Source organism: Agelaius tricolor, unplaced genomic scaffold (assembly GCF_023055355.1).
Source record: "Agelaius tricolor isolate 1412-34295 unplaced genomic scaffold, bAgeTri1.0.p SCAF_3, whole genome shotgun sequence".
Lineage (NCBI taxonomy): Eukaryota > Metazoa > Chordata > Aves > Passeriformes > Icteridae > Agelaius > Agelaius tricolor.
Window position 1 is genome coordinate 12,704,400 of NW_027269263.1, and position 25,226 is coordinate 12,729,625.

Consider the following 25,226-nt stretch of genomic DNA (forward strand, 5'->3'; position numbering starts at 1 on the left):
CCTCCCCCTTTTTTTTTTTATTGTTTTCCACAAGAGAACATGTTAAAAATAGAATTCTCCTGAATCGTCTTGATCTAGGTGTGTTACACATTGTAGATTAGATGAGTGAGATTCTAGAGGTGGGTGACCTGTACTGCCTAAAAATGAACTTTTTTTAAAAAGGAAAATTGAAAGTACCTTTATTACACTTGTATTTGTTCGATAAAAAGTGCGTATTGCTACAGTTTCTATTTTCTCTATGAGTCGTGCTCCACTCTGTGTAATTATCTGCTAGAATGCATACTCTGCATGTGTTTTTAGTTAAAATTTCTTAAAACACGGTCTTAAAGTCTGCATATTTTCAGCCCTTAATAACTCACATAAAATAGCATGCGTCCATCCTGCATGTGGAATATCTACTGATGTATTTTCAACTATTTAGCTTAGAGATTTTGATGGCATGTGTCAAGACTAATATTTATTTTCTATTTTGCCATTACCTGAAATAAACTAACACATATAAAGGAAAACTTCTATTTTAAACTCTAAGAAATAAGGTCTGTGTATGCTTAGTAGAGGGCCTATACATGAAGTGAGATTGCTTTTTTAGTTCTTGCTACTTCTGCCACAAGTGATATAAGCTGACCTGGAGAACACTTCTCTGGTTTAAAAGAATTATCTTGTAGAATCTTTTTATTCTATTTTCACAAATTATCACAATAATCATCACATATATCCCAATATACTTCTCGAGGGCACCTGGTGAGTGGTGCTTTACACTGCCTGCGTGATTCCTTCATTTAGTGACCAAGGGATTCCTCATATGGAAGCATTTGTGATCTTTTCCCTTTGGTGATGTTTGTTGCACAATGAGGCTGATCACTGCCAGGATAACAGCCTGGGCTTTGTTGGGAAGTGTGATATAATGGGCATTCCTAGCAGTTTTTATGCAAACACCTTTTTTCCCTAGCTCCCACTGGTCCATATAAACTTCTCCGCAAACAATGAAACACTCAAGTGACAGCAAACAATGAAACACTTAAGTGAAGTGTTCTTTTTTTTTATTTCAATAACTATTATGTCTGCTAAGGACATTCTTGGTAAATTCTTCTTTGAAAGACCAAAGATTGCTTTCAAATTTTCAAGACTTACAGCTTGGCAGTGATAGGAATATGATATATGTACACTTTTAGTGAAACTCTTCACTGCAAGTTCTGCAAAGCAGTATCTGTTCTCCAAAGACCTCACCTGACCTGACTTTTCCAGCACTGGTACAGCACTTCTGCTGGATCCCTAAGGAGATCATGAGGACAGGGAGAAAATGTGCCTACAACTTGTGCCTGTGGAGAGATTTAGGAAAATACTTGATGGCTGGGTCACTTATCCCTTCTGCTTCCTATAAATGCTCTGTGGCTACAGCTGCGATAAAAGGGAAATTCCAATGTATCCTTGATGCTGTTCCATTGCATCTAGTAACACTGGAAAAGTGAAGCCACTGCAAGCCTTTGATCGCTCCTGGGGTACAAGAAGAATGCCAGCAGCTGCTCCAGATTATGCTCTCACCACTCCTGTGGCTGTGGGGATGTGCTCACACTGCACCAAGGCACAGGGGCTTCCCCAGGGACCAGCCTCCCGTGGCCATCCAGGTCTGTCCCTGTCCCTGTGCCACCTTAGGACAGGTGCAGGGTGCCAGGCTGTGGCCTCCCCTGGAATGCCACTGCCACAGCCCTTGTGCTGGGTGCTATGGGGTGCTCCTCCAAGGGGGCTGGCTTTGCAAATAGCCAGAGCCTGCTCAGCAGTTGAACCTCCCTCTGGTTTGGGTTTTGGTCCCTGGGTGAAGCTGTGGAGGATGCTGTACCAGAAGCAGCAGCCACGCAGACAGTAGAGGAAGCAAAATCTCACAACACAGGAGCCAAATTAGTCAGGCTGTTTATACACCACCACCATGTTTCCCATGGCACAGCAGGAGAGGGGCCAGCACTAGCAGTACAACCCCTAAAATGCACCTTTTACCCTTTTGGTGTCCGCTTCAGGAGCTTGAGTTGCTCCATTAGCATCCAGGGAGTGATACTTATGGGCTGAAAATCCCTGTGGAGGATGAGGAACTTCTTTGGAGGATCAGAAACTGCTGGGAAAGGGAAAGAGATGCTCAGTTTGAAAAGGTAATCCTCCTAATCCTTTGGAAAGGTAATGCTCTACTCCTTTGCCAATGTCATTTATACAGGCACTGTCTCATGAGCTTGCTCTCTTTTGGGCACTGTCTTCATGCTCGAGTTTGGTGTTAGCAGGGCTTGTGGCAAACTGAGCCAGAAGCCAACTTTATTTCCTCCCCCTGACACTCTGTTTACTGGTTTATCACTTTCTTCTAGCACCAGTGTCTTATTTTTTGCTCTTGACTGTCTGCTCAGGCACATGGGAGCTGGTGAGCCCTGCCTCTCAGATCCCCAGCCAAAGGTCAGTAGCTGCATGGTGGCCTCTGGATTCCTTGGATACTGACCCTTGTCATGTGGGGAGGCATTAACCTTTGGCCCGGAGTAAGTGTCCTCATATCTCACCTCAATTAGTCTGGCCTGCTAGTTGATCCTGCCCAGTATAAACCCCTTTTCTTTGGCATCCTGCAAATCTAAGCTCTGTCTTGATGATTTCCATTCACCTGATGCTGGTGGGAGATACCCTGCGTGTTGCACCCAGGGCTGAGTAATCAGTGGCATAAGGGGCAGCTCAGGAAGAGCTGATTGTCTGTTCAACAGCCCCTCCTGCATCCCAAAGGAGCAGTGGTGGTGGCTACCTCTGTTCAACCTCTCTTTCTCATCCAGAGTAGGGATAGCTACTGTGGGAGGATACTGCCTGTATCATGCAACTGAGGTGTTTTGAGAGTTTGAGCTTTGGGGGTTTTTTAACTCCTGATTCCTAGGGAAGGAATCATTGAGAGTGCCTTACTTCGAATCAGGCTCTTGGGCCAGAATCACACTCATCACCAGATCTTATCATGTTCCAAAAATGTGAGCTTTCTCTTGCATCTTTTTAATGCAGAACTTGGTCAGGGGTTCACCTCAGTGCACCACCACTATTCCTGCCAACTCCCATGATTATTTGACATGTAACCTCACAGAGCTCCCTTGGCTCCATCTTGGGGCTGTACAGGCATTCTTAGTTCAGCTCTGATGAATGATCATTTTACCTCCTCGCACTGGGTAAACAGCTGTTTTCCATGTTACCTGCTTTAGGAGCCTCACAGGCACGTTGTTTCTTTCCTTGCCTCCAGCAACAAGCAGACACAAGTGACTAATTGCAGCAGGGCTGCACCAGCACCTTCTTGCAGTCAGGACAGCATGAAAAATACACATCATTTTCATACAGCACACCACATGTCAATTGGCTGCAAGATGAAATAACAGGGAGCAGGCACTTGCAACCCTCTTTTCTGTATCTTTTACTAGCCAAAAGAATAAAAGCAACACAGGCTTGGAGATGAGGGTTCCAAAGTGGCCAGTCCCCTTTGGTCTCAGCACTTCCAGCTTCAAGTCCCTACTGAGGAATCTCTCCCTTTGAAGTATATCTCACTTGGGCAGGAGCCAATGTGAGGAAGAGGAAGCTATTAGCTTGTAAAGAGAACCCCACAGGTGAAGTCTGACCTCCTGCTGGTTTCTTTGCTTGCAGGTATTTCCTGTGGATGCTTTAAAAACAGATGGTATTGTGGGTTTTGCTGGTGCCACCTGCTAGTGGGCAATGCTCTGTGTCAAAAGGAACAGGGAATTTAGAAGAGTAGGCTTTAAAACACCACATTGATTTGTTTTAGCCTGCTTGCATACTTTTAAAATTGTGCCAGAGTGTTTTAAAAGGCCAGATAAGCTCATCTTTGTATGGGTTAGTCCTTGTCCTGGAGCTGGCAGCCCAGGAGGAGGGCAGTGATGGTGGGAGCAGAGTGATGCTGCCAAGGATGTGAAGCCTCACTTGAGCACCCTTGCTTTATGAGCAGAGGATATATCAGGGCTGGTGGGATTTACAGCTCTGTACAGCTCTTCATTCCACATTTCCTACCAAGGTGCTGCATGCAGACCACAGGGCACATTTTTCCTCTCATTAGGTTCTCAGTTTTGCAGTGGCCATTTCTTTTGTCTGCTTTGCAGACAGAATTTTTTTTTTCCCATCTTCTTCTTTTCTTTTCCCAAATTGCCACTGAATTTTTGATGTTTGTATGTACTTTGGCAGATTGAGAAATCTCCTCATGTGTTGTGAGATGTCTTTATCATATTCTGCCAAGCCTATCACTTCCATATCACCTTCCCTGCCACCTTCTTTTGCAACTTCATTGTAAGGTCTACTCAAGCCTGTTCCCAAATATCTACATTCTATGAAAACCTCATCCTTCTGCCCTACCACTTTTCCATGTCTTTTGTCATCTTGTGCAATGAGGCTACATGATGTTAACCTCCTCTCTCCAAGGCATTGTGTAGCATCTCTGCAAATCAAATGGTGGTGATCCAGTTTGGGATTAGGAAATAGAAAGAAGTGAACAATTCCTTGTTTGCATAAGACTGGAAGAACTGTTGGGGCAGAGCTGGGGCTAGAACCCAGAATAAGTCATGGGACTGCCTGTCATAACAAGAAAGGGAACTTGCAACAGCTTATTTTTCTGAGAAGATTTGTTAAATCTCCTGTAATTGGTTTAGTAAACACTAAAAGATGGGAAACAAAACAGAATGTTCTCTTCCAGCTTTCGTAGGCTGCGTGGTATCTCTCACAGCCATATGGGATTAATGGTGGCTGTAGGGTAGGATTGTATCATAAAACTTTTATTAAATGTTTTAAAGCCAATTAAAGAGACACTGCCAATTTGAGCTTTCTAAGATTTTACAAAGTAAATTTTTTCCATTGTTGTAGTAAAAGTGGCTTTGAAGTGCTAGATCCTGAAATTTTTAACCATTTAAGAATTAAATTGCTATATACTCTCTGCTGATGCTGAGCCTATTCAACTAGTTATGCACAGTACTGTTGTGGGCAGACAAGGAATAAAATGCTCCTAAGCAGAAATTAATTTTTCCTATCTTCCTTCATTTACAGAAGTATTTTAAATCTTAATTGAAGCCTCATTAAGTGACATTTTGGACAGGAAGGTTTGGGTTCTCCTACCAATTTGATGATGTGTCTTTCAGATAAGCCTTTCTTAAAACCTTCAAGTCTCCAAACAGAGAAGTGAGACCCTTTTCTGAGCGTTATACTGATTATTAGAAAATCCATATGTCTGAATTCTTGAATTTCATTAAAAACCAAGCTTCCATTTCAGGTATATAGTTCGCCTTATCATAAGGTGTAAAATGTCCTTTTTTTTCCAATGGAGAGCATTCAGCCTACATTTCAAGGAGCAAGCAGCCCATGACAGGAAAAGGATCTGCAGGGCTCAGTGTCCAGGGTAGAAAGGAGATGGGTGAATGTAGATGCAGTCACAGTTTGCTTTCCTAGGTAGGGTTGTACTTGCATTCATGTGAGAAATTTAAATCTTTTGATGGAGCTCAGGATGCACTTGGGTTTCTGGGCTGCAAGCTCACACTGCTGGGTCATGTCCATCCTTTCATCCTTCAGTATCCCGAAGTCCTCCTCAGGGCTGCTCTCTATCCCTTCATCCATCCGCCTTTGTTCATACCAGGGGCAATTCCTTTTCAGTTGTTACTATGATTAAAACTCCAGAATCCTTGATCTCTAGATGAGCCTGTTAGGGTACCTCTTGGCCCATTGTAGCATCCTCCGAGAGACAAAAGCATCTCTTTGTTACCTTTGTGCCTTGGATGTGGTCTGCCTCTGTCTGTGAGAGGGCAGCAGAGGTTGGGACAGCAACACCTTCCCCTCCTGCCCGATCCATTTTCAGGGTGCTCTTGGTGCACATCCTGAGCTCTGTGTGTTGCAGAAGGCTGGCACGTCCCTGCAGCATGCCTGCTGATTTCCTGCACCCTTGCCGGGCTGATGTGTGAGCCTTGGGGAGCCCGTCGGGGCTGGAGGTGAGCGGGGCTTGGCACAATGTCACCTTCCTGGTCTCACAGCTCATTGCTCACCCGCAGCTGGGACCTGACAGGCTTTTTTTTGTCTCTGTTTTGTATAAATCTTCGTCACTGTAGCACTTCATCTGATGTGACTAACACGCATGGTTTTTCTCTGCTCTCTCCCCTGAGGAAGGTGGGGGGAGAATTAGTGTGGGCAGTGCAGTATTTCTGCTTCGGTCTGGTTATTTTAGAAACAAACTTAAAAACATATGTTCATTTCAGTTCGTTTTTATGTGACAGAGACAAGGTCGAAGAGATATGCCTGGAAAGTGTAGCTGAAACCTCCCTAAGAGCTGGGCTGTGTGCAGGGATCATGTTACATGGAGTTTATTGCAGGCTGGTATTTAAATTCACTGTAGCCTGCCCCATCATTGCATTTTAAAGGTCCCTTTCTTTTACCAAGCTCTTCATTTTGTCTCCTTCTCCTATTTGTTCTTTTCAATTTATTGTTGTTTTCAGGACAATTTAATTTTTTGAAATATTCTCTTCAGGAATCATCATCTGTACTATAGAAACCTATTTGTATAAATCTTCATAGCCCAAATTTTCTCCTCACCTAGATCCTCATTGTGTTGCATGTTGTGTCCTTGCTTCACAATTCCTATATATATTTCCAGTACTGGTGAGACAGACTGTACCCTTGAAACACTTGCTTGTTAATAAGGCAACAATTGGAATTGGCAGGACATGGTGATGGAAGATTTCCTCATGAAAAAGTGAGGATTGGCAAGTCTGGTTTTCATTTTTCATCAAAGCAAAAGCAGAGTTTTGTAAATGATGGTGGGAAGAAACCCGAGGAGGGGAGATTTCAGGAGATGAAAGCCTGTCTGCTGGGGAGGGAGGTGAGGGGGCAACTGACTTAAAGCCTCAGCTCAGCTGGACCTGGATGTAGACCTGAAGCCCCTGCCTCTGTGAGATTGCTGGCTGCTGCTCTCCTCCTGACCTGTGTTTAAAGATGTAGAAAGTGAGAAGAAAAATGAAAAAACAAATGGTGATTAACTTAATCATGGCAGGAGAGCACCTGAATGTGATGTAGGAGACAGAAGTTCAAGCCTTTGCTGAAATCTGTGACAAAAAGTAATTAAGCTGTCTCTTTCATGTTCTCCTCCAGTGCTGTAATCCCTGTGACTGCCAAAGCTCATCCTGCTTCTCACCAGCCAGACTTTCCTTGGGGCTGGGAACTTGACACTACTCAAGTCCCTCTTCTGGGAAAAAGGTCCCATAAAGTGCTTCCCAACACTTGCAAGAATGCAAATAGGATTTGAAGAAGATGGTTCTCATTTGATCATACCTCTAAGCAACATCTTCTGGTCTTTTGCACAAGTATAGTTCAAAGTTTTTAATAAAAATGGAGGTGGCGGGGGGGCAAGGCAAATTGGGATTTTTGGAGGGATTTTGGTAAAGTCTTACACTTTGTTACTGTGGTGATACCATGGAAACTAGATTTGTGAGTCCAGGGAGAATCTAAGTTGTGAAGGAAAAAAGCTGAGATTTTTGGTAGGAACACATAGTTTTGAGCACTCCTTTTGACTTTTCCTCCTAGTGATATTGGTGGGGATGTGGTTAATTTTAGTGGGAACAGGATCAGTGTATAAACCATGATAAGCCTTCACTAAATGAAAACTGGAACATGTCTGCTGAACTGCTTTTGAAATGTCTGGATGTAAGTAAAAGGGATCAGAGGCCTGTTTGTAGCTCAGAGAATATATTTGACTCTGGACTAATAAATTTTCCCAAATTTTCTTTAAGTTAGTTAACTGAAAGGTCAGTCCCATTTGTAAACAAAGCTGTCTGAATTTATTGTTAAGTAAAAGCATCAGGGGCTTTTGCAGTGCTTTCCTCTGTGGCTGAGTGCCGGCACAGTTGCTTTTTAGAAAGCTTAGTGCATATGATTCTTTTTTATTAGAAAATAAACAGAAAAGACATGCCAATCAGTAGCTTCAAAAGGTCCTTGCTGCAATATCAGTGTAAGAACTGTGCAAGAGCCTCCTGATGAAATGGGAAAGCAGACAAGTTGTTTTCAGGCACTGTGGTAGAGAATTGAAGCTCTGGCCAGCTTAGTGAAAAGTTTATGGACCTTCTGGGGAGCCTCTGCTCCATTTGTTCAGCCTATACTGATTTTTTTTTTCACTGATTCTTTGGAACCAGGTGAAAATCAGTAGTTTGAGCATTCAGACCAAACAGAAAAGAGGAGAGAAGGACCCTGAGTATGTGAAATCTTATACAGACACCTGCAAAAACCAAAACAGCTGTTTGCTGTGTTGCACTGGCAGGAGTGCTGTGCAGAGCAGGAGGAGTGGTTGCCTCACAAATTTTTGGGTAAGGACATCCTACTCACTCTCCCTCTACCCTGTGGCTGATGTTGACAGCGCTTCCTAGTTCTGTTCTCATTATCTGCCCAAACTAGAGGTCTATGAGGCATGTGAGCACCCTGCAATACAGCAGCAGAGATCAGCTCTGCATAGGGACCCAGGCTGCATGAGCTCAGCACCTGCAGAAGTGGGATTGCCTCTCCAGCTATCCATAATTATTTTTCCGTGCCAGTGCCAAGTTCAGCATGGGCTAAGATTCTGCTTTTTGGGCAGTGGTCACATAATTTAAGTCTAGTGTCTGAAGTGCTTTGTATCCCATGCCTGTGCCTCCTTCACTTTTTATATAATGTGGCTTGTGCATGGTGTCGTTTTACTAGAACAACGCTCCTTAGGCACTGCTGTAACCAGAGATACCCTGACCTTACTGTCACATGCTGGATGTTTCTTGTGCCAAAACAAAAAGGTGAGAAAATAGAAACTAAAGGGATAGAGCAATTGCCATGCATGTATTTGCATTTCTCTCTCCTGAGCCCGTAAATAATCTAGTTTGTGGCAGTGTTTCTGTTTGGGGTTTCTGCCTCATTTCTGCTTGGCAAATGGCTTTAGAGAGGCTTGGGAGGTTTTATTTGCTTTTTCAAGGGAGAGAGAAAAAAGATAAGGGGGGTTTGACTGAGGCTATTGGGAGGTCAGTGAAGCTGCAGCACACCAGCTGGGAGCATGGCTCACTCTTCACGTGTGCTTAGGGAGGCAGCCAGGTTCCCAGACAGGATGGACAACTAGCTGAGAGGAAAATGACAGCTCAAAAGGTCATGTGGTCACATGGCTAGGTTTTCCTTGGGCTGGCCTTCAACCACTGTCCCCATCACCATTCCTAGACAAGGCTGTCTCTTGAGGCTTGTGTAAAAAAAGAGCTATACCCTTTTAATTGAAGCTGTGTGTTTAAGCAGGTTACCAGTAAACTAGTGCACGTGCCTGGACTCTTATTTCAGCATGAAGTGGGGGCTTTTTGTGTTTTGGTTTGGTTTGGCTTTGTTTTGTTTGACTTTTGTGTTATTTTAGCTTAAGAAAAGCAATTAAGAGAAGACTACAATTAATATACCATTTTCATGCCTCCTCCAAAAAACATGTGATACAGTGTTTAAATTTATAGAAAATCATGGTAGACAAAGCTTGATAAACTTTGGTTCCTTTCCAGAAAGGTGAAGAGGAAAAGATTTTTCCTGGACCTGGTTTTTCAAAGTGAACTCCAGGCAGTCTCTGCTGTGCCTCACTGAACCCAGGCTCCTTCCTATTGTATCAGTGTGTGGTGCCTTACAGCAGCTCCCAAGACTTTAGCCTGTGCCCTCTTAAAGAGCAAATGCATGCTTCTCTGTAGAGAAACTCAAGGATTAGAGCATGAAAATTTCTGGCATTTGAAATTTTATTTCAGTGTTCAACTTTTAGAAATGTATTTCTATTAAGTAATTAAGAGTTTGTTGACACTGAGTGAAAATCACAGGAACATTAGGTTGTTGTATGGGAGAGCGACTTCTTGTGTGTCCTACCAGATGAGGAGACCTCATAATAGCCCAAAAGCTCCTCTGGAATCCCCAATTGAAGGGACACAACTTTTGTGATGGGCACATCTTGGCTCTTAGAGAGCTCATTTATCTGAAAGGCAGAGCCTCTTTCTTGCCCACTTTGAACTAAGAAGCATGAAGCCTCGGGGATGCTGTATGACTTCCTGAGTTTTGTGCTATGCATGGATGGTTGAGCATTGCTCATGCTGAGCGTTCAGATAAGAGGGGAGACTTTGCACGCGGTGCGTCCCCTCTGAATTGTCCCACAGCCGCCCGTCCCACCGGACCACCTCGACAGCTGAATGAACAGCAGCTGTTCATTAACAGGGAACAGAGATCCGGTGCTGGCCATAGGAAGTAAAAGCCCTAGAGCACACTGCAGTAGCCTTGTTCTCCCTTTACAAAGCTGCTCTCTGTTAAACTGCAGTATCAACCCTCACTGGTGTACAAATGCCCTTCGTTAGGGTTTGCACGCTGTGTTATATGAGTCCGCAGTTAAAAAGCAAACGAACAAAACCTGCTTGTGGTAATTTACTGTAATGGCACTGGAAGTCAGTTTAATCAGCGAAAAAAAAATGATTGAGGGGATTATGCTCAACTGTAGTGCTGGAAGGAGCAGGACAGCCGGGCGCTGAGGTGGTGACTTCACCGGGGACTGTGGAGGAGATGGATTATTTGCAAAATCTCAGCCTGACATGGCTCTCCCAGAATGCAGCCTGCTCCTAAGACACACATCCGTATATGTTTAATAAGGTGTTAGAACAGAACCTGAAATGTTCATTCACATTCCCCTGTTGTGGATCGTTTCAGTGACCATCTGGTGCCCCTCTTATTTTTTTTTAAGACTCTCTTGCATCCTGCACATTACTTTCTGTTTACCCTTTGGGGCCCTGCTTGGCAGAGTGCCATGGAATGTGCTTGGTGTCCTGTCCTTTCCTAACTCAGCACAACACCGAAGACAGTGCGTAACAATAAGCCGTCGTGTTTCCGCTCCCACCTCACCAGGAGAGCCTCATCTTACCAGCTGCGAGAGCAGCCTTTGCTTGCAAAGTGGGAGAAGGATGTGAGAGTTTGTACAAACAGTACTTTTATTCCCAGGGAGATTTTTAATGCTTGTTTTGGTGGCTTGCTCAGATTTGCATACTTGAGTAGAGACAGCAGCCTGGTATCCAAGTGGTAGGAGAGAGATCTGGTGAAAGGAAAAAAATAATTCCTTTCATGGATCCAAGAGTTACTCTGACACCACAAGCTAAAAGGCTTCCCAGCTGAGCCACTGTTTTCCATGTGTTAGTGCTACAATTGCAAACCTACCTGGGGTTTGTAGTATGCAAATTCAGTTAATTTGCTTAGCTGGAGGAAAAGCAGTAAGTCTACCCTTTCTGAGCTGACCAGCATGGAAGTCTGTATTTTAACCTTAAGAAGAGCTAGCAGCCTTGAGGAATGCCACTAGGAAGTGGAACTCAAGCAATCACACTGAACAAACAATGAATTGCATATATTTCTAGTGTGTCTGTTTGCATGGATGTGATTGAGAGAGGGGAAGGAAGAGGAAGGATGGACCTGACACAAACCATATTCAGTTTAGGAGGGAATGCAGAGGAGACCATGGTTACAGACTGATTTAGGAGTTCATTGAGTCCATTGAAGGAACCTAGTGTAAGTGGCTGTGGGCTGATGTTTTTCATGTGGCAGCAGCCCAGCTGTGCTGTGCTGTGGGCACATTAAGCCAGCACAGCTGCATCACCTCCAAGAGACACAGACTGAAACAGCTGAGCCCATTTCCACCAGCACCACTGCATCTCTGCCCCAACTTCTGCCAGGAGAGGTAATTTGTTGAGGGGATGGGGCTGGGATGATTCCCAGGCAGGGCAGGCCTTGCTCTGCTGGCACAACACTGCTCTTTGAATCCTCTGACAAGATAGAAGAGCTGAACTGTTTTACGTTTATTTGTTTAAGTGGCCTTTTGCAGTGGTGTGAGTACACTGAACATTTTAGCTGTCCTTCTCTGGATATCTTTTGCTTTGTCATGCTCATGATGTTCTTACTCAATTTATTTAGCCAACACATTTTGGCTAACACTATGTTGAACTCTGCTCCAGGCGGCCTCTTTGGTTCAGGTGCCTCCACAGCTTCTCTAGGAAACAAGTCAGGATTTTTCTGGTCAACAGAAATGCATTTGCATTTGTTCACTGTTGCTCCTCTTCCCTTATCTCTGTTTGTATTACGTTACAACTCAGGGTGTTCCTGCACTCCTCCCATGTTGGTTTGGTGCCCAAAAGCTGACACTTCTGTAAGTTTGTAGTCTGTGTGTGGTACAAAAAGTACCAGAGAGAGTGGCTAGGGATTGCTATAAAAATCTCAATGTTGTATTTTGTTCTCCTAAATGAAATTCCTGCTGTAGATCCTCCTACACGCCGAAGTAAGGAATCTGTGTGAAAGTGTCTTCACTCCATGTGTGTTTATTGTCAAAGTCCTTCAGGCTTTGTTTGACTATTTTGATGTGTCCAGTTTCTTATCTGATGCTTTCTAGTTACCTTTCCAATTCAGGGACAAAGTCCAAAGAGAGATTGGCATATGCTCATGGAGGGTGGAGTTGGCAGAGAAATAGTTTAGCTCTGCCCCCTGTTTGATTGGAAAGTTGTCCTTGTAAAATAACCCCAGCTGGGGTCTGAAAGAGAGAGAGTTTCTGCATCTTCCTGAAGTGCTACTGTCACAGTACCCAGAGGAATATATCTCATTTTGAATTCAGGGAGCATGACTGTTCCCTCTGTGACATTTAGGTATCACAGACAGGTGATGGGGCTGGGGCATGTGTTCAGAAGGAGAATCAGCTGCAGGCAGATGTCTCTCGTGACTGTTTCCATGACCTGTCCTCAAGGATATCCAGGGTTCAAGGTGCCACACCACCCCCAGGTTCTCTGCTTCATCATCCCTACTGCTGGAAAGCAGACCCTTACACCCCTTCTGAACCTCCCTTCCCGTGGTTTAAAGATTATTACTTTTTGCTCTAACCCCCCAAAACTCTATTGTGTATACTTTATATATGCTCTAATGTAGAATGTTTCAATTCCTGAGAGAGCACAGAAGAAAGCCAACTCATGCCTCAGAAGGTGACTCAGAGGTCTTTCTGCCCAAAGACAAAAATCTCTGCTCTTACCATACCAGGACAGATTAGAAGCACCTAAGAGTGTCCTGACAGATGGTATTTAATAGGTGGCAAGGCTTGGACACTGTGTGAGAATGGAAGGAATCCGAAAAGGTTTATTACAAACAAATTGTGTTTTCTTAATGGGTGCTTGTGATCTGCCATCCATCCAGAGCAGGAGCAGCAGTGATTCTGCAGCCTCACTCAGGTCAGGGTGAGCAATTATGGCTGTGGACCAGAGTCAACCATGAAATACCTGAAGACAGCAAGACAGCAGGAGATCTTGTGGTGATTATTAATGGAATACTTGTAACTGTGTCCAGGCAATTTACATGATGAGTAATGTAAACATAGAGGTTATTGAATGGGGAGTGAAAACGATCAGGCAGGAGGTTAGTGGTTGTTGCTTTAACTGGGGACCAGAAAGAAAATCCTCCCTGGGGTCATTAACTGTATTCTCCTGACACTCTGCTAAAGCAGAAGTTACCTCAGCTCTCAGCTGTCCTTCTATCTCAGCTTGAAATGCCTGAAGTGATGATGATTTTGTTCTGTGAGCTATGACATAAGCTGCAAGTGGGTGTCAGTCTCAGAAGATGACTGCATTTCTCAGGGAAGTTTCCTTGAGAACCTTTGCTGGTAGCTAATCAACCCACTTCAAGCTGATTTTTCCATGTTTCACCAAAGTTGCAGAAAAATCAGTGGTTTTGAACAGTGTTCCACAGCCATTGCTTTGATTTTTGAAAATTGATTAAGAAGAACAATGACAACAACAATAAAAAAAAATCATTCTAGTGAGCTGAATAAAGCTGAACTGGCAAATCCCAGATACCCAGAAGAAACAGTGTCCTGTTTATAAGGAAAGAGTGTGGTTACTGTGGTCAGACAGCTGGGCTACAGGCCAGGCCATGCCTCCTAAACATATTTTATCTTACCTCATGTCACAGGCAGGATGTGGGGAATGTAAGATTTTCTCTTCTGAAAGGTGAGGGCCATTCACAGAGAGCATACACAGGCGTTGCTCCCTTGACGGCTGCTTTGCCTTACACCCATTGAACCTCTACTCCTTCATTAGGGTATCAGAGGAAATTTCTAGACCTGCTGGAATCAGGATTGGGGCAGATCCATCTTGCTGGCTTTCTCCAGGCAGTCAAAAAGGCAAAGACAGTCTTCAACCAGGCCTGAATGGACCCATTCTCCTCAGCCAGCTGTGAACACTTGAGGTATGTCTCACCTAAGCACGGGGTGTGATTGTAGCACATAAATAATAGGTGCAGCTAATGTGGTCCAGAAACTATAAAATTGTAAAGTTCTTGGAGAGTCCTTGCTCCTTCCCTGGCTGCTGGTGTTGCATAGGGTGGCTGGAAGAAGCCATCAGGGCTACAGGAGCACCTCTGCTTGGTTGGCTGAAGCTAAGGGGACGTCTAGTGGTGGTATTTTAGGATCCAGGTTTCCCTGTAACTAGAGGCATCTAGTTTTTCCACTAAGAAAACTGATGCAGCTTCCTTGAAAGTGATGGGTAGAGTCAGAAATGAGGTTAAAGGCATCTTGTGCCATTTTTCCCTTGTGAAACAAACTGCCAAATTTTATTACTGGTTACAGGCAAAGTCATCTCAGTCTGTACAGCAAACCCTGTGATGGTAGTGGGGCTTCAGCAGACAAAACTGGTGTGAAACTGATGCAGTTTCAGTCTGCCTCTCTCTCTGCAAGTGGAGACCCCAGAAAATAACCACAAGGAATGTAAGCCTTGTTGTTTGAATTTTTTTATGTGAATACCAAGAACATGTGAAGCATTCATGGCTTAGACAATACTGTGTGACACAGACATACAGAAGTCAGCTGCTGGTTTCTCAATGCAGTGCACTGATTTTTGCAGTAATATATCACCTCCCCTCAGACAATAACTGGGGCCTTGGTGTCAGGTAAAACTAAAAGTGACAAAACTGTATCACCTTTATCTAGGTGCTCATGTGCTGCTGTGACTAAGGAGAATGTATATAACTCTAGGTAGCAGTGTGAGACAACCCAGTAAAGAAGCACTGAAGGGAGATTAAAGGAGGATCATTAATATCATCCTATTTTCTTTTAGAATTTACAAAATAGTAAAAATTATATGGTTGGTGGTAAGCTTGCTCTGTGAGGGAATGTACTCACACAAAGACAACTCTCTGGCAAAATTATCTCTGAGGCTGTGCCAATAGCAGGTGGAGAAGTCAGGTGCAGCTCCCAAAGGGCTGCTCCTCCCTGATGAGGATCATTGCAACAGGCACACATGGTAATGCATTGCTAAACTGCCTCCTTTTATTTTCCTCTCTAGGAAATGCATAGTTTTCCCAATATAAAGGAACTAATTACTTATTTTTCAGGCTTTTAAACCAAATGCAGTGTATACATGCCCCTCTGGAATGTGCTCTGGAATTGCTGCTGCTGTAATCACAGCAGGGAAGGATTTTGCTGCTCCTGATGTCAAGTTTTTCTTGTGGCACAGTGTTAGACAAAGCTGTTTCTTGTTCTTGGATGGTCTTTTAAATGCACTGGGAAACTTCTGCTCTAGTACCTTTGCCAATTTTCTTTTTGGAAATCCAGATTAATTTATTTGAATGTTCTTTGCTATTTCTCAACAATTCTTTATCTTCTTTGTGTCTTTCTCTCTTTCCTATCATGAAGTCTTTTTCCCCTCCTCAAACCAGTGACCAAGAACATCTTGCCCTTAACCATCTAATCCATTTAGACCAGACTTTTCTCTGCCTGCCTGTCTTGTGTGTTCAAGGCCTGTCATAACCTTGATTTCAGAGCGACCCTCAGTGATGAAATAGTTCTGGTGCTGAGCAGGGAGCTCAGGCAGAGCTCAGGCACCTACACTTTCTTCAGGCAAGCTTTCATGCTCCTGCACTTGGAGAAGGATGAAATTCCCAGTGTGAAGTACTGAAGTGGTTTCCTTTTCCATGGATTCACAATGAAATGTGGTTGGGTTTGTTTTAGTTTGGTTTTTTAAGTTCCTTTCTTCTCACCTCCCAGATGTTTCCAACTGATTATCTTTTCATGTCTTCAAATTTAACTTGTTCCTATTTAATTATTTACATATTCTTCATTATTTAACATTTTTGCTAAGACATGTACTACATGTACTGAAATCCAAGAGGAGCAGTTCTGTGGATGGAGGCAGTATTTTTCCCCAGTGAGATTCTCCCATCCCTGCCATACAGGTGTGAGTAGTTTAATTGCCTTTTTTGTTTGGTTGCTCAATTGGTGGTTTTTTGTTTGGTTTGATTTGGTTTTGGAAGGAGGCAGGGGGAGCAGGTAAGTAGTTTAAAAGCCACAAGACTTAATTTTACGTTTTGATGTTCTGTGAGTTTTCCAAGGCTTGTGAGGTACTGAAGGGCTGTGTGATGGGGAAAATCACCAAAAGCCTTTTTCTTCATATGAGCATGTTCTGCAAGGGCTGTCTTCTCATTGTGACATCCCTTCTTTTGGCCTTGCCTCACTCATCTACACCACCTGTCACTACTGTGGGCAGTGCTGCGAACTGCAAACCCCTGGAGGAGAGGGAATAGAAGGCGGCTTCTATTTTCTGGTCTTGCAGTGAGTTTGGAAGTATGTTGTTGCTTTTCTGAAGGACTTTGTCATTGGCTGCTTTGTGACACCTCAGTCTGGATTGCCCAACTCTTTCACAGTGCAGCGCTGCTTTCCCAGCTGCCCTGACCAACAGATTACATCGAGATTCGCACTTGCAGTGTCTGAGCCAGCGAGGGTGGTGTTTGTGTGCACGATGGAAATCTTTCCTCCTTTCTTGTGACATGCCCGCACAGAGCGTGTGCCTCACGTGGGCGTGCTCATGTGCAGGCAGCGTGTGCCATGACCGTGTCTGCGGGTGATGCTCCTCGGGACGTCTGTCCCTGGGCTGCGCTCCCCGTGCTGCTGCCCATCCCTTCTGCGGTGGAGCAACAGTGCCAACTGCTGGCTGCTGCGCCTGGCCCGCCATCCCCTGAGCTTCATTCTGAGCGCCGCTTAAAACACACCCGCGTCCCCTCTGCTGACCGTCTGGCTACTTAGCAATAATATCTCCGTTTGTTAGTCCTTTTTTTCCATACCGAAATAATATTCTGTTGAGCGCGGTAAGCCTCAGGTTACCTTTGCTGGTGACATTTCTAATTGTTTCATGTTGGTTTAAAGCGGTGTGTCTCTCCTGATCTCTCAGGGCTGGCTGCTTGAAGAGGAGAGGAGGTTTCTGCTCTGAGCAGTGGAGTGCCATGAAGTGCTGCCTGAAAGTTCTTTAATCATTCAGTTGTGGCAGCAATTTGCCAGCTATGTATTTGGGACACTCTTATTGTTATAGCCACAATGGGCTCTGGGGAAAACAGGATGGTGATTTGCATATTTCTGCACAGAGTACATGCAGCACTTTTACTCGGTAAAGGAAAAAAAAATTTAAAAAAGGGGAGGGTAAGAAAAAGGACATAATCTACTGCTGTACGTATAAGTGTAGTTTTATTCGAATTTCAGTGAAATATTTTAATAGAAAAAATAGTTTGTGTTTTTTCTTTTCCCAAGAGGAATAGCAAATGGAAAAGACAAGTTTGTTTCTTTAAATGTTTCCTGTGAGAAAGGGGTTAAAATGTTTGCAGGAGGTGACGGCAGAGGGGACACATATATGGGGAGCAGGAAACCAGGGAAGAAAAAAAGCATAAAAGGAAACAATTAAAAGAGCTTTTCAGAAGAAGGAGAAGGACAGTGAATGGGTAAAGCAATAAACCTGGCAGAAATGATCAGGGAAATTTTGCAGAGGAAAAAAAAAATGGGAGGGATAGGAGGCAGCCAAACAAACTAAAAGTGAGTTTGATGAGTCAGGGTTTCTGTGGGTTTCTTGCATCTCCCAAAAGGCCAGTTTTTTACTTCCTCTCAGCCACAAATGTTCTTCGTTATTTTTGGAACAGAACACGAAAGGAAAACTAATAAATCAGCTATTCTTAAACATGTGTGACAAGTCCAGGCTGAGGCACAGGTGGACCACAACCGCAGGAGGTCTCTTAAATCAAAGTCGCAGAACTTTGGATAGCCAGCAGGCTTAGCACTGCTTCCAGCCCCCTGTTACTCTTTCAATCATGTAGTGTTTTGGGGATTGGATAGAGAAATCTAAACCAGGCAAAAAGAATAAATAAATAAATAAATAAATAAAAGCATTTTGATGCTGCCTTGATAGACAGGACCATCAAAACTCCTCCTGTGCAACTGAAACCTCAGTAAAGAATTTCTTCTTCTTATCTAATCTAAACCCACATCTTTCTGTACGTACTGGTCTGTTCCAATGACAATGTCTTGACTTTTTATTACTGATGTAAATACTTAAGCTGGATGTAATGCCATTATTTACTTTTTTTTTAATTAAAAAACCAATTTTTTCCCAGGAGATGTGGTTGCAATTTTCAAGAGTCTTATTCTAACCATGCAGTGATTTGTTTTACTTTCACACAGAGAGGTATTCTTCTGAAGCAGTTTATTTCTCTGAATAAAAGGAGCAGGCTCCATGCTTTCTTATCCATGGCAGGCCTTTGTCACTGAGATAACCAGCCTCTTACTGAAAATAAATTTTATATGTATAATATATGATTGTGTTATTAGGGAAAATTAATGGGAGCAGGGCTGCAAAAGCTGGGCAGAGCTGATGGAGAGAGGAGGATGCACAGGAGTGTAGCTCTGCACACAGAGGTGGGATGTGAGGCTGGGGAAGGCAGAGGGCTGTCACTCCCTGTACCAGCAGTGGGGTTTGCCCTACCCTGGGGTGGGATCCCGTGGGGACAGGTGAGTGGCTGTGTCTGCTGTCCCTACAGGCCAAGCGGGGGCAGTGGTGCTGGGAGCCACGATGCCGCTAGATGTCCCTTGTCACCCGAGTGAGGCAGGCAGCTCGTCCCCATCTCTGCGCTTCTCAAGCATGTGCGGTGTAGTGTTACAAAGAAGCCTGCTCTTTAAGTGTTAAATATGGAGAAAAGTTGAGTCTGTATTTAAAAAATAAGTCTTGTATCAGCCTGTCATGAATAGCAAGGAGAAAGTTACTTCCTTAGCCGCTTTAATTTTTATTGGAAGATAGGGAGGATTTTGTTTTGAGGAGGTATTTACATGGCAGTTCAATATTTCCTGGGGGAGAAGTCATGCTAGAAAGTGCTGGTTTGGTGACCTAACACTGTGGTTTCAGCTAACCCTTCCCTGCTGACACAGGCTTGTCTGGTGCAAGGTGGGGGCCTGGCAGTCTGCACCACCTGAGCTGGCAGGGGGGAAAAGACCTGTGGGATTTCCTTGTGTCTTCTTAGTGACCTCTGACGTTTTAGGCATGCTGATGTTGCAGAAGGCAGGTAAAAGAGGTCACTTCTGTGAAGAACTCAGCCCTTCCACCTCACTGGTGCAGCCATACAGCCAAAGGCTCAGCATGCCCCTGCAGAGGGGGGAAAGGCTGGTGGAAAAGAAAGCAGCTGCTGAGGGAGGTGGACTGGTGTAGTCATGTAGAGTGAAGGGCAGGAGTGTCCAGAGGGGTCACAGGGAAACCTCCCATCCCAAACCTGCTTACACCTGCCTCCTCAAAAACCTCTTCTCACACTTCCCAGCCCCTGTGTCACTCAGCACACGCAGAGCCATGTGGAACTCACACTGCTCAGACACATGGCTTGTTTTTGTCCCTCCAACCAGTTGTGCTGGTCCTGCCTTGCCAGCGGTGCTCGTGCCTCTCCACACCAGTTTGGCAGCTGGGTTTGAAGAGTGGCCTCCAACAACAGGAGAGCGCTGATCTCTTAGCAGTCCTTTAAGAGTTAACTCCTCCCTGTGCCCTAGGCAGGTGGCCATGCTTTCTCCACAGTGAAAGCTGTGTTTCCATATGTCCCTACCTCCCATGGCTGGCACCTCGGCGTGGGCATCTGTGCCGCTCTGCATGCCTGTGCCCTTGCGGAGGCTGCTCTGAGCTGCTGTGGGCAGCTCCTGCAGCACCCCTGTGCCCTCTGCACACACCATGGCTGTGAGAGCAGTGGGGAGGGATGCCCTAAACGGCCCTAAAAGCAGCTACAGGGCTTTACCTGCCCAGACAGTGCTATGGACTTTGCTCCAAGGTAAGGAATAAGTGACTGACTGTCACCCATTTCTCAGGGCGTGCTGCTGCCACGCGTGACTGCACGGACCAAGCTGTTGAGTATTCAGAGTCATATCTGTCTGCCTGAATGACAGAAATGAAACATTTGCTGCTTTCTACTTCATTTAAACCCCTGGGAGCCTGTAGGGCTCATCCTCCTCATGCACCAAGGTATCCATGTGTGCCACTTACCAATCAGGGGCTTCTTCACCAGTAATGTCTGAGCAAATCTCTTGATAACAGGGGGACTACACACAGATTATTGTGATCATAATTTGGCCAACATAGCCTTTATTACTAATGGTGATGTTGGAGATGGAAAACCCAGCTTGATTCTCAGATCCCTGCTGAAAAGTAATAAAATAAAGAAGAACAAAATCTGTGTGTGAATTTGCTACCAAACCTTTGAAAAACACAAAAGTGGAACCCTGCCAATGCTATTGCTGGCAATTTTTCATTTTGAGGTAGGATTAGAAGTGGAAGTGCATTTTTTGTCTCTGACATTAGTATCATGTTGTTGTGTATAAATGGAGGGCTTGCAATTATTTGACATTTGTTGTATTGTAATTATTGTGTGCCCCTCTTACACCTACAGAGTATTTTTTAATATCATCTGATAATAGAGTAATTAGAAAATAACCTCAGCTATCATAAGAAAAAGGTGTCTATTTTATTAACACAAAGAACAGACAAAGGAAGCACTTCAGTGGAAGTGCTCTGTTAAAAATGGAGCCATGTTTCTTTTTGCTTTGTTGAGAAGATAGATGAAGGTAGGCTGGCTTTGTGCAGTCTTTTTTTCATCCCTGGGCCATGGCAGAACTCGCAGCTAAATTCTGTTGTCAGAAAATTCTATGATGGTAGCTGAGAATGATATAATATCATGCATACTCATTTCAACAACACAAAAAAAAATTCCTAACCCATAGCTTGGATTTTGAATATCAGAAAGAGCCTTCACTACCAAGAAATGAGCCTTCAGTAGTAAGAATACAGAAAAAGCAACTAAAATTTTTTAAACATAAGAAGAGCCACTTGATGTAACCAGTAGCAAATAAAAAAGGAATGTAAATGTAATTTTAAATTATTTATTTCACTCTCTCTCTTTTTTTCATGTTAATATATCCTTGGCTCTAGTTCAGAATGACATGCTAATTATGAATGTAAGAAAACCTAACTTTTTATTGTGCTAATTAAACTGTGTGTCACATAGACATTTGGGGAGAATTTCTCATGCTTTCTTGTGTGAATGGAAGGAAAGAGCAGCAGTGCTCACTTCAAACTGGAATTTTTTTCCTAGTACCTTGCAAAAAGGCATCATTGTATTTTGATTAATCCATGCTTGGTCCACCTCGGATGTTTCTATGGAAACAGAATTTTTTTCCTTGTTGGAAATTGTTAGGCTCAGGAAAGCTCCTCACTGCACAAAACCATTTGAGCTCCTGAAGAAGTAGTTGTTGGAAATTTAATGTGCATAAACAGAACTCCCAAATTCCTCCTTAGTGTTATTGTTGTTAATGCTAATACAGAACTGTTTTCTTAATGATACACAGTGGTGCCTTTTCACTCCACAAGAAAATAGGGTGAGAATGGTATTATTTCCATTGCAAGAGAGCACTTTTCCTGGTCCAGAAAGAATTAGCCTGCAAACCGTCCAAAATTAAAATTTTATGAATTCTGACGTGTATATTATTTAGTTCTGGATCCAAATATTTTGGCTTGATGGCTGTTAAAATTTAATTATTTTTGTTTTGCAGATTGGCAGTAATTTACACATATTCTTCTTGTACGTCTCAATTTTGTATATGGAGTTTTGTTGGGGTTTGGTTTGTTTTGGTTTTGCTTTTTTCCTCCCAAAGAAAATACACTCTCTTACTGGATGTTGCTACTGTGATATTTGGAATACCTTTTGAAAGTAAACCAACAGAGGGAGCATTTGTTTGTTATTATTAATTTACCAAATAGTTGGAAACATGATTCTCATTTTTCCCATCATTTCTGGACAGCATATTTATTGTGTAAAATTATAGGATTTCTTGACCATTAAAATATCTTGGTTTGGAATGTTTCATTTTTAAAAAAGTCTGATCTTGAATTTAGCTGACAGTGCAAGTAGCTATTTTCAATTGATTGTCAGGTTTATATTTTTTTGTTTCATCTCTGTTCATCATGGCAAGGAATCTGCCAAGAGGAAAAAGGAAAATCACTTTGAAAGCAACCACACTTTTCAAACTTCTTCCAGAGACATACTGAAAGCAGAAATTAAATGTCAACCAGAGAAAGTCTCAGTATTTCTTGGTACCTCTTTTATGTGCTCACTCTTAGAATGTGAATAATAAGGATGATAGTGATGTGCACAGCATTAGAATGTGGATGATGATGATAATAAAAACAATAATGATACAAATGTTTTGCACCTGTATTCTCCCAAAATCTTTCTATAGTAAAAACAGGCGACCCCAGTGTCTGGGAGAAATGATGAGGAGGACTCCATAGATATCAGAAGGCTAATTAATTACTTCATTATACTATATTATTCTATATTACATTACACTATATTACACTGAATCTGCACTCAACTGCCCAAAATCTCGTGACTGTCAGCCCATAGTCCCAACACACACACATATGGATTCAATTGGCCAATGAATCAAAACACTCACACCAGAATCCAATTACCAATTCCCTTCAGGTAAACAATCTTCCACAATGCATTCCACTTGTACACAACAAGAGGAGCAGCAATTAAGAATTGTTTTTTCTTTCTCTGAGGTTCAGAGAATGTGAATCCCAGAAATATCCTTGGGAAGTTGTGCCTTGCTTTTCTCTGTGAAGAGAAATGTGGCCACATCTTTTCTCTTCAGCTTTTGGGGCACTGTTACTTTTAGCCACTCTCACTGCACTTCTCTGTTGTCCTCATGAAGAGTTGAAGCAATTGCTGCCCTTTGCGGTGTCTCAGCAGATTGGAGCCAGGAACCCAAGTGAATGATGTGGGAGGCTGTGCAACACTTTAGAACTGTGAAATAACTGGGAGGCACCAGGACTTGGCTGCAAAAACTGGAGAGAGACTTGATGCAGCATCAGAGCTGAGCATCCCTCTTGGCTGGGAAATGTGACACTGCCCAAAACAGTTCTGTAGTCAGGGTCTGGTGGTGCTGTACCACCAGGCTGACTTTGAAGAACTGTGCTGCCCAAACCCAGGGCTTCTTTGAAGACAATACCTCTCCTTTACAGGTGAGACTACTTTAATGAGTGCTCATTTTGAACCTCAAGGGAATGATGTGTTAGATACTCTGAATTAGTAAGGTCTTTCAGTTAGGAAGCCTTTTTTTTCCCCCTTCGTACTGCTTTCCCTGATGATTAAATTAGGATCCAACTCTTTGCCTAAGCCCTGAGAATGGGCAAATCCAGGAACCTGTAGTGTCTCTGCCTCTTGGGGACTGGAAGACACAGAACTATTTTAATGGCATTAACAGCACCTTATAATTAAGTGGAGAGCAGTACAGTTGCAGCACTGCCATGTGCAGCAGAGGGAGAACCCTATTTATACGCCAGCAGGCTATTCTGGGAGTGCTAACACTGGGAGTGAGCAGCTGTGAGAAAAACAGAGAATAAGTGCTAGTACACTCTGAAATGGAAATCACTGCACAGCGCCATATGTGTTGACTAAGTAGTCCCGCCAGCGCCCTCGTTTCAGGGCTCTGAAGTGATAGCTTCCAACTTGCTTGATGAATTTTCACAAAATTGCTATTCCAAGCAGCAGTCTCCAGAAATGTAGCCATTCCATTTTTACAGCACATGGGATAACACGAGTCTGCAAGCTTCAGTCTAACACTGCTGGAAGAGCAGGCAAGGACTGAAATATTTGCCTTCCTCACTGCAGAGCTCATTAACCCACGTACATATCATCCCCTCGGAATGCAGTTTCCTGATCCTGATGTTCTCCTGTGAGCCCCACGCAGATGGATTCCTGTGTGCAGGACTCACACATTCCAATGTTTACCTTCACCTCTTAAAGCTTTAAAACAAATATGAGAACAGAATATGAATTCCCTTGGCAAGGCTGCTTTTCTATGTGGTTTGGTTATTTATTTGCTTACTGTGACACTAGTTACTCTCAATAGTTTTCTTTCAATTTTGTTCTCAGACTCTTTAAAGATTTGAAAAGATCCTGTGAGACTGTGTTTGTGCAATGGGAGTAACTTGTGCCAAGCTGTGGCACCTGTATGCAGCAAAGGTCAAGCCAAAACTTGTGATAGTGGGGACCTGGGGTGGATTTCCTAATATTCGTGAAAAGCCAGTCTATTAAAAGCAGTCAGGTCTCTGTTATAACCTCATCTCTCAAATCCCTCTGCAGTTAAAATTGTAAAGCACTGCAAATCTGGTGGTTCTTGAACACTCTGGCTCCATCACAGGTGTTAAGCCCTTCACAGGTGTTAAGCCCTTCTCAGCATGGCAGCTCCAGGCACCAGCTTGGAGTCACTTTCTGCAGTCCTCGATGTAAGTGCAGCCATGTGTCCACCCCAGCATTTCAGACCCAGAGGTCTGTGCCACAGCTGTGGCCCCTTCTGTTACCTCCTTCCTCCCAGCTGCAAATCCTGGTGGAATTCCTCCTCAGATCAGGCACTGCTCCCAGGACATCTAAGTTCTCTGTCCTTGCTTTATGTGTGTTGCTCTGCTCGCACACCTGGTGGTGTCTCAAAAATGCCACCATGTTTTCTGATATTTCCCATGAGGGAAATACACTGCTCCCCGCCCAAAAAGCTTGGGACCACAGGGACATTCTCACTTCCTGCATACTCAAGTCCTGGAGTGACCTAGGCCAGGTGGTGTGTGATAGCCTCAGTGCTCCCCACCTAAATCTTCTTTAATGTTCATTTTCTATCTCAGATTTGTGTACTTGGGCATAACAGCAACCTGTGAATCTAATACCAGAGGTTTTCCACGTAACTCTTTTAATTAACCCTGGAAGTTTTGCAGTTTATTAGCTTCTCAGAAAATTTATGCATTTGTCTTATGGGAAACACCAGATAGATGCCAGAGGAACTCACTCTGCCAAGTTATTATTATGGATTATTTGAAAGAAAG

General features: G+C 43.6%; 1 long non-coding RNA gene across 1 annotated transcript in view; it reads left to right on the top strand.

Annotated features, from left to right (window-relative positions):
• LOC139587858 (uncharacterized) overlaps positions 1 to 25,226 on the top strand; it is a 111,052-nt gene that overhangs the window by 3,162 nt on the left and 82,664 nt on the right. The window lies entirely within an intron of this gene.